Here is a 16,351-nt window from a genome sequence, read left to right as displayed (position 1 = left end):
TGCACTCCTGTTCTTGGGTCATCACATGAATAAATCAGCACACACGCCCACACAAACAGACAGACACAGACACACACACACACACAAACAGACACAGACAAGTACACACACACACACAAAAATAGACAAACAGACACATACACACACACACACACACAAACAGACACAGACAAGTACACACACACACACACACACACACACACACACACACACACACACAAACAGACACACAGACACACACACACACACACACACAAACAGACACACAAACAGACACACACACACACACACACACACACACGCACACACCCACACACAAACAGACAGACACAGACAAGTACACACACACACACACACAAACAGACAGACACACACACACGCATACACACACACAAACTTGTTTTGTTCACCCTACAATCACTGTCACAACAGTCCACCTGCATCACATGGCCTCCAGAGACACTACTAAAACACACAAAAGTTTGAAAATAATTAATGTTGAAAAGCAAAGTGCTATAAAAGATACACTGATTGAATTTATCTTGCGACTATACCCGAAAACAGAAGTTAAATCAACCACAGGCAGAACACATTACTGAGCCATTGGGCAATGGTATTATATTTAAAATTGCAGCTAATTAGAACTAATTCTGCGGAATGACCCCTGTTTCATCCCCATGTCTTCGAAGCAAGGGCACTGTATTTTCTTCCAGGAGCCTTTCTCCTTGTTACTGTAAAAGTTTACTGTGATCCATAAATCCGAACACTTAATCCTAACAACAGAGTTTATTAAACTAGTGTAGAAATGAAAATTGAAAGAGCATTATCTGCCTCTCTGGAAGTTGTTTATGGCTTGCTGGCTGTAAATTTGGGAGGCTGGTGTCCTGTGCAAACACACTGATGGATGAACTTCCCTCATAAAGATTTTTGACTCGTGATAAAGATAAAAAAGTATGCTTTACAAATACAGTAAAAAAATAAATTAAAAAAAAATGGCACAATGTTGAGCTGAGAATTTAGAAAGTCTGCCGAACCAAATTCCAAGTATAAGGTTATAGTAAATGAGTTTCTGTTAAGGGCACATCTATACATTCAACCACTGACACAAACATTTTCTTCAGAAATTACATTTTTTTTTTTTTAATAGGTACTTTGCTTGTTATAGGTTCATGTAACTCAGTAGCTGCCAGCACTGAGGCCTTTGTCAGTATGCTGCAGAGGGAATTATATCGTTTGCCTTTGACTGGGTTTTACATTTTTGTAAAAGTGAAGTGACTATGCCTTTTATTGGTAAATCATCTGTCAGCTTTGTTAAAGTTTGTTCAGAACCCATTACAATCCTTCATTCGTTTGGTTTTCAACAATGTTGTTCCTGTGTTTTCACAGGCCATGTAATAAAACCTGCTCTGCCTTCCAGTCAGGGTGTTGTGGAATACCATCACATTGCTCACTAGCGGTGTATATATTTAAAAAACGATGAAGTTAACGCCTCAGTTTAAAAAAAAAAGGAATTGTGGTAATATTTATTTTGAGTCACTAAGTAACAATATTACAAGGCCTCTCAGTTTGTTTCTGGTTTTGTTACAGTGACACGAGAACAATTAAAGCAGTACTCTTTGAAAATACAGCCCCCAGTGTCAGTACCATAACTATGGTTTCAAAAGTGTCAGCAACAGTTTCTGTAGCTGCATGAAGATTATTCTGTCTGAAAAAACACATTATATTACAAACAAGTATAACAAAACATTGCACCCCTTGTATGTCTAATTAAAAGAGCCAAAGACATTTCTGCTGCAATCATTCAAAACAATACAGTGTTGGCACAATGTTGTCATGACTGATGAGTGTGGCAAATAGCTATATTATTCAGCTGCTTCTGAGTCATGGAATTTACGAACATGACTTTAGACTTCAAAGCACACCGAAGCTCCGCTCAGATTGGAACCTGGATCCAGGATCAGATCCCTTTAGGAAAACCGGCCCCTGAGGCAGCGTTGAGAGCGAGTGTGGCATAATGCAGATTTTATGAGGGATGAGAATTGCCCTTGAAATATATTTCTAGAAACGCTGAGTTTTCCCACAATTAAAATACTTAAGATACATACAGTTTTGATATTAAAATTATGCTAGTACTGCATTGGTATAAGATAAGGGTGTTTTTAAAAAGTATTTTCAGCTTCCAGCCACTTAAAATATGCAGATGTAGCTTGAACCTCAAACCGCAGTGTATTGACAAGAATGTAAATAACACCAAACTCCAGACAATTTGTTTCAAACTTTAAACATGTTTCTGTTTACAGGTAGGATCTCAACTTTACAATGATGAATACAATTATTTTCCTGGTTAATTTGGTATAATAATTGTGTAAAAAGTTCTTGGTAATGTATTTTGTTGTTACTGATGTCTATATTTATTTGCACAAGTCACAAAGGTCATTTTGCTGTTTTAAGTTTACTGTTTCAATTTAAAATGAGAAGTTAAACTGTAAGTAGACAGAAACCTCAGTGTGATAACATTAGTAAATAACACAAGCTCTGGTGATTTACAAACTAAACCATTTCTCTGTGTTTTGGATACAGCAGCGTAGTGCATCCTCCTCTATCTTTGTCCAACTGTTTGCCATTTTCCCCAGCATTACTGTGATCCCAGGCTGTGTACAAACTTGTCAGCTGGGGTCTTTAAAGTATGCATCACGTACGTTCACTTCTCATCCCAGGTTTCTTTCCATTCTGTTCTGTACTGACTAGTGATTATACCAATACATTTTCGTGAAACAAAAGTTACGGTACTCCTGCAATATGCCTAGTGTAACAACCTACACCCATCATATCCAATTAGCTTCTTTTATTCAGTTTTTTATAGCTTTACCATGAAGTATAGTCATGGCACTTTGTTAAACACAGTAAAATAACAAGTATCAAATGCAATCATTCTAACAGGGACACCTCCCATTTCATTAGGGTTAACAGCAGTCTGAGGCTGCATAACAGAATGAAATAGCATTGGTTTTTAATTGTCTTTGTAAATAATTGCATTCTTGGCAGCACTTATGCAAACATATTTCAATAGAAACAGCTTCAACCAATTTAAGATCCAGTTACACTATTACAAGTTAAGTACCAAAACCCAAACAGAGGCTTTGAAAAAAGATTTGTCACACTCTATGCCTGCATTTAAATCTATTAGCTTTCCAAAGAAATTCTGTTATTTGTGGTAACAATTAATGGCTCTGGCTTTAGATCGATTCTGCTTCCTTTTAAAGCAATTCTTCCAATACAGTCTGTGTTAGATTCTATATACTACTACTACTACTACTAATAATTTATTTAATTTATAAAGTGACAAGAGCTCTCAAGGTGCTGTAAAAGAGTAACAATACAACAAACCCAGCAAAACAAAAATAAAATCAACACAAATACAATTAATATATAATAAAAAAAAAAAAAAAAAAAAAAAAAAAAAATAATAATAATAATAATAATTTTAAAAGCTTTACTATAAAAGTACGTCTTCAGGCGAGATTTAAAAACAGCAAGAGAAGAGGACTCCCTTACAGTGAGTGGCAATGAGTTCCACAGGTGCGGGGCATAGCATGAAAAAACCTGGTCTAGCTTCAGGAACCACGAGAAGATTTAGATCTTCATGTAAAAGGTCTTTCATATATTTAGGAACCAAATCATTAAGTGCCCTGTAAGTAAGAAGTAAAATTTTAAAATTGACCCTGAACCTCACTGGTGGGAGGGAAGTCAGGACTGGGGTTAAATGCTCAGATCCAGCAGTTTTAGTTAAAACCCAAGCTGCTGAATTCTGTACCAGCTGGAGCCTCTGAAGGACCCTGCCAGACACCCCAACCAACAGACCATTACAATAATCAATGCTTGTGGAAGTAAAAGCGTGAACCAGCTTCTCTGCATCTGAGATGGACAGAGACGGTCTTAAACGTGCAATGTGACGCAATGGAAGAATGACATTTTCGTGATGTTTTTAACATGACTCAAAAGACAATGAAGAGTCAAAACTTACACCAATTTCTTTTGCTATAGCAGTAGAATTTATTTCCACACCATCAGTCAATGAACTGATGCTATTGGCTTTGCGAAGCTGTTTTGAGGAGCCAATTAACATCACCTCAGTTTTATCACAATTTAGCTGCAAGAAATTTTGTTGCATTCATATATTAAAATCCTACAAACAGTCATGCATAACAGAAACATCCAGTTCTGCCCCAGGTTTAGCTCAGAATAACACGAAAATGTATTCCGTGATAACAAATTATCTGACAAAAGGGTAAAAAATAAACACTGAAAAGGAGAGGTTCCAAAACAGAACCCTGAGGGACACCAGCACTCCCCATTTACACAAACTCTTCACTTTCAGAAATAAAATCTAAACCACTGAATAACTGTACCTGAGATTGTCAAGGCGACTCAACAATACCTCATGGCCGACCACGTCAAATGCTGCACTCAAATCCACAAGGATGGGAATATTAATTAGACCTGTATCAGCAGCCATCAGAAGGTCATTAACAATCTTTCCCAGAGCTGTCTCTGTACTGTATTTAGCTCTGAAGTCTGACTGAAATAATTCATACAGGTCATTGGGTGCAAGATAGTTTTGGAGTGGATGTGCCACCACTCGCTCAAAGAGTTTTGACAAGAAAGGTAAATTAGAGATTGGCCTGTAATTTATTAGGCACCCCTGGATCCAAATTTGTTTTTTTAACAAGGGTGTGACAGCAGCAATTTTAAAAGAATTTGGAACAACTCCAGATCTAAGTGAATCAGTGAGAATACGCGACACAAATGGGCAGAGAGCTGGGAAACTGGATTTAAGCAGAGAAGTTGGAATTGGGTCAAGGGAACAAGTAGAATATTTAGATTTAGTAAACTAACAGATTTTTATTGAAGGGGAAGACCTTGACAAAGGCAGAGAAGGCAGACCCCATGTAAGTTGAGAACTGAATACTGGAGCTAAAGGGGAGGAGAGTAATCGATTTCTAATATTTGCACTTTTATTCTAAAAAAATTCAGCAAGTAATGCTTGTATGGATTGTATTTAGTGATCTGTTGTGTGCATGGTAATAAAATAAATTGCACTACCCAAGCTCTGTCCCTCTGGGGAGGCAACCTGTGATAATAACTATCATGACAGCTGTTTGTGCCGCATATCTATATATTTACTTTAGCTCTTTTACCACATCATTTGGCTCCCTTTCCAAACAGCTGCACTCACAATAACTGCTAGTTTCTGCAATTTATGCTGACATTTTTTTTTTAAAAGGCCACCGGTTGAGAGAATTGACAGGTTTGGGGTTATACATTTTAATGGGCCAACCCATTGTGAAATATTGGAAAATGTAGGAGAAAAAGCGAGAGGTCCCAGATTTTCGTCCGACCTCTGTATGCGAGAAGCCCTTGCTTGCGGGAACTGAGGTTTATATTTCATACATATTTATTTCATGATAAATAAATGTAGACTCTATTGGGAAGTGATTTTTATAAGTAGCCTGGATCTTAATATACTATAGTACACATACAAAGGCACAATTGTATTGCCAGCTTCATTTACAAAACTAGTACTAACTTGTTATACCAAAAAATTAGAGCTGTCCCTGTTCTATTTTCCTTTCACAGATATACTGCAAATTGATTTGTTTTGATCAATATGGTCCATTGTCTTTTAAGGACTATCATAGGTTCAAATATCCCTTTGTTTAATTTTTTCTTCCTTTGTCTAAAACCAAATGCAGCATAAAACCCATTACATTCTAGCACTTGCATTGCTGGGCACAATGGCAGGCAGCATTTCATTTGCTCGTGAGTACCATTGCTCAGTTTGGAAAGGAGTTACAGGTCTAATAATATCCTGAGTACTACTTATTTTCTAATGGAATACATAGAAAACATGTTTATTGTATGACTGTGGAAAACAACATTAACAAATAAAAACGCATCTGTTGCTGTATTCATTTTTGGTGACCTAGATTCAGCTTGGTAACTATTATGCATTTCCTAGTAAGCAAAGATAATGACAGATAAATTTGAATATTTGTTTCTTGGATTGTACAATGTCATTTGCAAGATGACATAGTATTTGGCAACAATATGTTGTTCTTTAAAACTGAGAAAATGTCAGAATCCAGGTATCTCAATTTCCAGCAACCCCCCCCCCAAAAAAACCTACCGCCACTCTTTTCATACCCCCAAACCTTTAATGATTAATACATTTGGAATAGGCTAAAATAGCATCCAAATATAAAGAATATTGCACCCTGTTACCCAGTCATTTGATAAATTATGGTACCATTGATCTTTTGCAATTGTAAGTTGCCCTGGATAAGGGCGATTGCTAAGAAATAAATAATAATAATTGTTGACCATGTTTTAAAACTCCACTATTTTAATAGTTCTAAACATTAAAAATGAAACAAGCTGGCTGTCACATCCAGTCACATCCTGTTCCCTAAATGGTCTCTGTGCCAGTAGAACACCACTAAGAAAATGCACCATTCTTTGAGACATCAGGGAGTTAGGTTTACAAGTGAGCAATGCGCTGAGATAGACATCTGTGTTTCATATGAGTGGCGTTTCTGTTCAGACAATGGTGAAGGCAGAGATTGTCATAGCTTTTGGAATAACCTTAAAGGTGAGACGCTGTTAACACAACAGGGCTTTCTCTTATGGGGGGTTATTGTAATTTCAAAGAATTTGTTGTTCAAAGTTTCTTCCAGGAATCTGATCTAGCTCAGAAAAGAACCAAGTGCTCTGTGTTTTTTTCTGATTTTCATTAAATCACATGTGTCCCTGAATGTCAATCCACACTAAATAGTTCTCACCTTGACATTTCAGAATACATGTACAAGTTTCTTTCATCTTTAGAATTATGGGACCAAGGGTGGTACTCAATCTACTGTAGTATAATTTGAATTGCTTTATTACATTTACAATACTAGGTTATTGTATCTGCAATCATTCTGAGTAGTGAGGCTATCTGTTCTTTTAAATCTGTTTTTACATGTCTCTAACAGTCTTCCTAATTCCATTCAAATCACATGACAATGTGGCCTGACAACTCTGCCACTCCCTCCTGGGTATTTGCTATTAAATTCTCTTTCACATTCCCTTTGAGATGAATGAAAAAAAACAGACTAATTTCAACTCCATGTGATTTCTTTCTATAGTAGCATCCCAAGAGAAGTCTGATAGAAAGTTTTAATCACTGCAATTCTACTAGATGTAAGAAGATAATACTTAGACATTGGAGCCAATAAATCAGCCCATTGCTACAGACATTAAACACACTGATAAAAAGAAATCTGAAGTTGGAAGTCATATATCTGAAGGAACCAAACCCAGCTGTGATAAAGAGCACAGTCATGGATGCAAGGGTCAGCATTCTCGATAAACCTACACAGATAACAGTTGTTTATTGTGGAATTCAGCAGACGGTATACTCATGCAGCTATAAATGTTTGTTTGCTCCACTACTCTTTCCTTATTTGAATATTGTCATGGCAATAGCCCAACATGTTCCATTGGTCTAATTAATGCATTCAACATATCTCTTATTCCACACACTGTATATTTCACCACTGACAGTATGCAAAATGATTTGCAGTAGACCATTATGTAAAGAAGTATCATTATGTAAATCATAGTTGAGAGGATTGAACAATGTTGGAAATGGAAGCAACAACTGATTCTTTCTGAGAAGTTCAAACAAAGACACTGAAGACACTGAATGGAAAAAAAGCTGTGTCATTGAAATTAACACAACCCTTATCATTTCTGCCACAGTAAAAGCAAAGCAAAGAATAATAAAGCATAGCAAAAAATGGTAAAGCATAGGTAAGCATTGTAAAGCATAATAATACATATTACAAACCATGGTAAACACAATTATAACCATTGGAAAAGCATGGCTAAAGCTGCCAAATTACTGTGCATATTTACCATAACTTCAATAAGGGATCATAGACTGTGTAAGGGTTGTGCTTGCAGAGGGTTTTGTTCCAGTATTATTTGCATGATTTAGTCATTTCTTCAGTGCACATACACACACTTCAGCACAGAGCACGATTAGCACAATCTTGGACTGCGTAATGTTAATTTAGTAATCCAAGACTAGTGCTAATCAGGGTATGTGTAACCAGTAGATTGTATTATATGCAGGAATCTGTAGACAAAGGATTAGTGGTGAACTACTGAATGACCAGTTTGTTAGAGACAAGTACCACAGCTGACTGAGTTCAACACGTCGGAGAACTGAGAAAAAAGGGTTTGCACGAACGCTCATCAGAGTGACAGTGCTGGAGAGCTGCTTTAGTGTGCATTATTAAGCTACTATGTTTTCATTGTCAAAACATTTAATGAGGGTTATAAAAAGTGATATAATATAGGAATTGCAGTTTTAAGAGTAAGTTGTTCAAATACTATTTTGAATTACTTATATATTTCCCTTATTCTTTTATTATGATTTCAATCACTCGATTTTCTTTTCTAAATCTGCCTATTCCTGACTAAGCTTGTCTGGAGGAGCATAGGTGGAAGAAACAGCCTTCCTCGTTGCATTCAAATCCTGTGGCAATGTAACCTTTCAGCTCTGTAAGTCCCACCTTCTTTCTTTGTATATATATATATATATATATATATATATATATATATATATATATATATATATATATATAAGAGTAGTGTGGCTAGTAGAGCTGAAAAGTCACATTGTAACATGATTTGAAGGGAAAGAGGGAGGTGCTTCAGTCCCGGCAATTTGGACACACAAGTTCAATTTACTATATACGCTCAGCAAATGCAGTGATTAGAAGGGTAGCCCAGTTAGGTAAAAGCTTACAGTAACCACATACATTGTCCCAATACTTACTGGAGTTCACAGTTGTTTGAGCTCAGAAACTCATGTCATAACTTTCTGTTGATTCAGTGAATGTTACAGAATACATTAAAAACAGATGAAACATAACATAATATCAAACACATGTATAACTGCAGCTATCGCAGTAATATTCTCAAGCCACGCTGAAGTTTGCTATGCTTTATTCATAGGGGGAACTGTACACTAGCCTTAAACCTTTTTAATCAAATGGCTTCTCAGTATCTTATCTGATGTTGAGTTTAGATGGGAGAAACGCAAGGACTTTTAAAATAGATTTCAGGCTAATTTATTGTGAGTTCCAATTTTCCAGACTGTCTGGTATTTATAAAAACACAAGTGTGGGTCTGCATGCTATCTAAACTCCCTCTGCTGTCTGGGACAGTGGAACACACTGTACTCTCTCTCTCTCTCTCTCACACACACACACAAACACACACACATTCAACCACCTTCTCAGAGAAAAATGTAGCAAGCAAAACATAGTCTAACACAGCAAAGCACAGGCAAGCATTGTGAAGAACTAGGAACCAGGGTACAGCATGGGAAAACCCCCCCAAAAAACAGGTAGTGTAAGTATCTTAAAATTTAATTTTCGTTGATAATGATATACTTTTACTTTCTTCCTAATATTTGTAATGATTCGGAGTGTTGCTATAATATGAGCTATCTGGTTTTTTAGCTTGCTTTCAGCTTGACTGGATAATCCCAACTGCCAGGCACTGAAGAGACATCCGTATTCTATTCAAATCATGTGACAACAGGACCTTTGAACTCTGCTGAGAGCCACCTACTCTCTACTATATATATATATATATATATATATATGTGTGTGTGTGTGTGTGTGTGTGTGTGTGTAGAATAGGTGGTGCTGGTGAGTGGAAAGGTCACACGTTCCTGATGGCAGTATATAATATGATACTATGAAACCCACTTAGAGTGAATACATTCATCATAAAAAAAAGCAATCAAAATGTAAATAATCAATTAGAATGTAATTTGCAGCTACTCTTTAACTAAGATAAACTGCACAATTACCCATGCCAATTTACAGTTATAAATGTTTATCAGGGTTACACAGCACAGTACAAACATACATGCAAACAGAGTAATCGCACTTATGTGTATCTGCAAATATGCTAACTCTGTATTCAGTGTTGGGCTATTATGTATATTGATTAGTGCCTTTCAGGTGTCACAGTCCTCTGCAGCCACTGTCTTTCCCAATCAAAAAGCACTCATCGCTGGTGAAGATAACGATGCCCCTGCTAGCTGGACCCTCACCACACAGAACAGATTGTGATCACTGATTATTATTTTATCATACGCTTATTATTAGCTTGTTTTGTATTTTAATGAATTCAAAACAGGTTTAAAAAAGCAATCATTAACTACAAGCTTTAGTCAATGTTAGTGGTACAATATACAGAAGGCGTGGTTAACCCTTCTTTATTGTTAAAACTTCCGTCTTTGCTTTTGGCACCATTCTACATTCTATAAGAGAGGGGCACCCCCTGGTGGACAAATGTGTCTCCAGTTTTCTTTAAATGCCACAGCATAACAATAGTAAATAATTGAAACAAACATTATTTTGTATTATTATTTTTTAGGTTAATGAAACATCGATCCAGTATTAAGATCATTATTATCCCAATGATACTTCAAACTGCCATCAATAGTACTACACTAGAACTGTTGGCAGAGTGCAATAAATTGCTGCTATAAAATACACACACACACACACACACACACACACACACACACACACACACAACAGCACACACAGCTGAAGAAGGACTTGCAGTCTGAAACGCCCTGATTATTCAAATTTTTATACCTACATGAACTTTTTCTTTTTAATTTTGCTCATTTTTGTATAGTAGTTTTCTTTTTCGGTTTTAATATATCTTAGAATATATATAGATATAGGATATATATATATTATATTCATACTCTTTCAGTATATATATATCTATATATATATATATATTATATATCCCGTCTTATCTATCTATCTATCTATAGAAGGATAGATAGATAGATAGATAGATAGATAATAAAGGAAAGTAACTGATAAACTGAAAACTCACTACTTTAATAATTAGCTACTGTATATCAGAATCACACTAGAATTGCAGATTTAATCTGCCTCGATTTGGAGCCCCAGTTTGCTTTTCATGCTTTCATTTGAGTCTATGATTTGTTTAATGCTCGGTTTTGCTCTGGTGAGTCATGCAGTCTACTTTACTCATTCTAAGATGTTGTGTACTTTTCACAGTGTATTTAAATGCTTGTAAAATATTTACGTCTTACGTAAACTCATTAGACTATCCGTCGACATTTAATAATTTAGTAAGAATGACACTGGCAACATTCATTTATTTTATATCCTGTTGCATAAATATTATTTTCATACTGTTCTTCATTCATTATAGCCTACATTATCTTTGCACCAGATTGGCCTTTTACTTCAAATTGTTATGACCACATTTTTTTTTCTTACTGAAATCAATAACTATTTTCTATTGTCTCTAGCTTTACTAAGATTGTATGACTATCGATAAATGACTACGGACGGAAGGTTATTGTTTAAGTTTACATTCCTGGTGCATGAAGGACAAGTTGCAAACAGATTTTGGATACACTTCAAAATATAACTACGTTAACTTTATAAGTGACATTGCAGTTACCGTTTATTCCCATTCGTTGTTGTTCAAAAAATTCAACAGGAGCCAGAGTTGTTTGCTGTTGTACCGCTCGGTTGTGCTACTCTACCCGGTTACCATTAGGCAGGTTGAAGCGTTGGATTCATTTAAGTTTACATTGAAAACGACTATGTAGTATGCAGCATTATCCACTAGGTGTCCCCAATGTGCTACAAATTTGGGAGGCCAGAGAAGGTACAGTATATTAACTACACAGCAGAGATTTTGGGGCTGATAGCTAAAATTAAAATCAGTCTCTGCCATTTCTTATCTTCAGTGCATGTTTAACATCTCCCGACGTTGAAGTAATTGCTTTCTTTATTTTAGGAATACGCTAAGGTGAGTAGCCCTCTCCCCACAATTAGTCCACTACAATTTCTACTTAATGAAAAAATGTACAGGTTATAAAAAGGCAGGGAACGGTTTTTTAAACCTGTGCCTGAGATAATTCATGTAATTTTAGGAAAATTACATTACAGTTAGTCATACTTTTAGACAGACTTTTAGACATGGCGGGACAAAGTGATATTATACACTTACTGCCCGTTAAGTGGGCAATTCAATCTTAATCTTAATATATATATATATATATAATATATATATATATATATATATATATCATATATACACACACACCACACACACACACACACACAATATATATAGATATAATATATATATATATGTGTATATATATATATATATATATATATATATATATATACACATATGATAGACATACATATATATATATATATATATATATATATATACACACACATATGTTTTTTAAAATATGTAATAACTGAAATTCAGTCTAATTAGTATATTTTCCTAAATTATCACTGGCCTTGTATTTGGGTTTGCTTTAGATGTGATTGTTGTTTCTGGCTCTGTATAATAAAGTGGAGAGTTTGGCTGCCAGAGTATTAATTACTCAATGAATTACTTTAATGAATAATATCAGTAGTGCTTGTTTAAAATATGTAATAACTGAAATTCAGTCTTAAAGGTCACCATAATAAAACATCAAGTTCAATTACATACTGCCGCTCCCAAATTGGCTATCAAATACCATATAATCAATAGCTCTCCTATTGAAATATTTTAAAAATGTGAAATTGCATCAAACCTTTACCTATTAAAGACAGCATTTAATTACTGTGTTGTATGTGTATTTGCAGTAGCGTTTGAATAATACCTCAATTGCATCCTTTGTAACTGCATTCAATTCATAATATAGTGGGACCTGCTTATCAATTATATTTAACTAACCATCTGAAAGATTATGTAAACACATTCAGTCATTTACAAGGGCATTATTGCATGTGATTGGAACATATCCTCTGACATATGTTGGGTGGCTTGATCTAATTGGTCTCTATTGAAATGACGTCAGTATTTCTGGCATGCTTTGAAACTGGATTATAGAAGCATTGCAAATATGTTGTGATACACAATAGCTTATCATTAAATCCTTATTCTGAAGTCAGGAATGTGATTTGGGGCATACATAAAACATAGTTTATCAATATTAACGGGTCAGAGGCCAACTGACACATTCTTGTAGTCAAAGCAAGGGTGTTTTTAATTCCTGTTATGTGTTTGTTAGACTCGTTAGAACGTAGGACTGTAGGGGTCATTGAATCTTTTCTTCAGTGATAATGATAAGCATTGGCAATAATTCTACATTCTGTTGCTCCAGTGTTAAGTTAATCTGGCTTTAACTGGCTTTGAGCTTGTTTGGATAATCCTTCTAGTTCCATACTTGCCTGCATGTTACATCTGTAAATTCACCTACTGTACAGTAGTAAGTGTAAAATCACCCCCTCAGATGCATACTCTACTAAGTAAATATTTCCCTATGAAATCACAGAAACTAAGCCAAATCAGGAGACATCCCATTCCAGCAAACTAGTGTACTGAGGGCCAGTGTTATGATCAAGACTGCTTCTACCTGCTGCAGTTTATAGCATCACAACCAGCTACAAAGGTTAGCTACACTCCCCGTGAACCATACAATATACTCTACATCAAGCTTAAGAGCATTTAATTGATGTTCATGCATTACCATAAACCTAATTTCTGCAAATTGTGAAAGAAATTATGTTTAGAACTTTTTTCTTTCTTTTTTTAAAATTTATTCTTACAAGAATCTTTCCTGCAAGACAATTGGAAACGTCACGCCGACAGCCCCTACGAGGTATTCAGATCTAATTTGGCTTCATTACCTTAAATGTACAGTCATTAAGTACCTTGTAAACAGCTGCAGTTTTAATGATTTCCATGCTTTTGAGAATTCAACGCTCAAGCTTCATTATATCCTTCTGTGGTATAGGATACTTGTTGTCTTACATGTTGAAAAAAATTCAATTAGGACCTAATTTAGCTACAAAACAGAATCCGCTACGTATTAAACAGCATTTAAAAATACAAATGATATCAACTTTCCTTGTGGCAGTGAGAATATGATCTGAAATGTATTTTCTTTTGGGAGCCCAGCTGTGTTTCCAAGCCAATGCAGACTGTAACTTCTGTCCCAAGGTCCTGCTGCTGTTGGATATTGTAACAGTCTCAGAGATGAGAGACTGTGGGGCAAGCTATGTTCTTTCCTTATGCATTTTATCTGATTGAAATGTGGAATGGGAAATTTGGATTTCAATTTAAAGCAATCTCAGCAACACAACTGACTTTAGGGTTTCCCTCCTTATTGTATTGTTTATTGTTTTAGTGTAGTAGAAACCCTACACAGGTTGCAGTGCTAATTCACTAAACCAGGGCTGAAAATACAGGTAAAGGTGACATACATATACCATTATAGGTTAATCAAATATACAGTTACAGTGAAGGAAACCAATCTCTTCATTTGGATAACAGTGCCCTTAACACTGCAGCACTGTGAATTTCCAAGATGTTCAGAACATTAGCAGCTGAGTGAGAACCTTGCTACAGTAAACATGTGCTGTACTGAGATTCTTGGTGAAAATTAGGAGTTGCAAGAAAAGAAAAGAAATGCGTGCAAGAGGATTAAAATGTAAATTGAAATAAATTATTCACACTAGCAAATTTAAATAAATTACTTAAACACCTAAACTCAATCAAAGCAGCAGCTGCCCTGTTTAGTGGGAAAACTGTCAGAATAGTGAAGCAGATGCACTAACTAAACTGCTGGCTGTGCTTGTTGTTAAATATGCATAAATTCCAAAGGACCTGGTGGTATATTCCCAGGAGACCCTACAATGAAATGGTACACTACTAATAAAATCTATAAATCTCAATAGAGCAAATGCTTCTTCTTTTTTTTTTTTTTTTTTTTTTTAGGTGTGAGCCTACGCATTTTTCAGAAGTGTCTAACTATTCCATAACTTGTGCCTGTTCTGCTGAGGGGATTGCTGCAATCATCCATACATGTACCTAGTGCTGTTAGGCAATTCAACAATGAAGCAGCTGGAGTTATGACTGTGCCCGTGTTATGTACATGCAGTACAATATACAGGGCTTGTACAGGAAAGGATCAGCAATAATAAAAATTGTCACTAGCACATTATTGTTTCACAAAGCTTATATATTGGGTTTGTCCGCTGTTGGTAGTTGCAGGAAGATGTTGGTTTTAGTGACAGAGTGGCCAGACAGTGAATGAGTGGGGGATGGCTGTGTACCAACAGCTAAAACTACCTTGGTGAATTTAAACAAACTGGTAAGCCAACAACACCTGAGCTAAACTATATAATCATATTGTGAACATGCATGCAGGTCTCAGGAATTATATTTTAGTTTGATAAACTGCAGAACTTGTTGCTGTATCAACTGTATTGACAGAGCTACTAATATTATAGACCAAACACTATAATTTGGTGTGGTGCCTCTTGTAATTATAACATTCTATAAACACAGCTTTTATAAAAGACACATATGATATTTATAATGCAGTTACGCGTTAATAATGCTTTGAACCTTTTTGGTGCATAGCACAAAATTGCAACGCAGTGCTACAAAATATGTTAATTGCCATTTTATATAATCTATCATCCATAAAAGTACAGTACCAGGAAGTCCACCTGGATTCATTAAAACAGCTTGAAGTTTTGTGAGGAATTTGTTATGAAGAGAGAGACAGAGGAGTAGCCGTTTACAATGCAGAAGAGTTACATCAGATTTAAGTCTATTTCAGTTTTTTTTTCAAGTTTTCTTGTAGTACCGCTGCTTTAGCCAGCGGGGGGCGCTGTAGGCTCTAGCAACATTAGATCAGTAAACCTACAGCATTAAAAATACACCTAGTTGCAGCCTTCATTATACTGTAAGGAGAGCCTGAGCAGAACAGAGTGCCGTTCAAATCAAAAGGATAAAACCTTAAGTGGGGGCTCCGTTTGGGTTTTATACGATAACTCCACTTACACATACAAAATTACATTTACAAATTAAAACCCAATAGATATTTAACACACATGTACTTCAAACAAAATGATCTGATCATGAAAGCCGCTTTTATAAACGCACGCTGTTAATGCACGGGGATCCATGCACACAATACACGCTGAGTGCATGCAGTGAATATTACTAAATGCTAACTACACTGTAACTAAGAGGTATATTTATTTTTAATTCTATCCCAAAAGTGAGGAGGAAGACAAGTTGAAGAAGGCAGAACATAATGCCCACCTTCCCAGAATTATTAGACATTACTAAACACCAAGATAACATTGTTTCTGGCCTTTTTCTGACTTCTGACTTTCACATCTCCTGTCCCTTATTTGTG

This window comes from Polyodon spathula, chromosome 26, assembly GCF_017654505.1.
Source record: "Polyodon spathula isolate WHYD16114869_AA chromosome 26, ASM1765450v1, whole genome shotgun sequence".
Lineage (NCBI taxonomy): Eukaryota > Metazoa > Chordata > Actinopteri > Acipenseriformes > Polyodontidae > Polyodon > Polyodon spathula.
The sequence above is the reverse complement of the archived record's forward strand: the minus strand, read 5'-3'. Positions refer to the sequence as shown.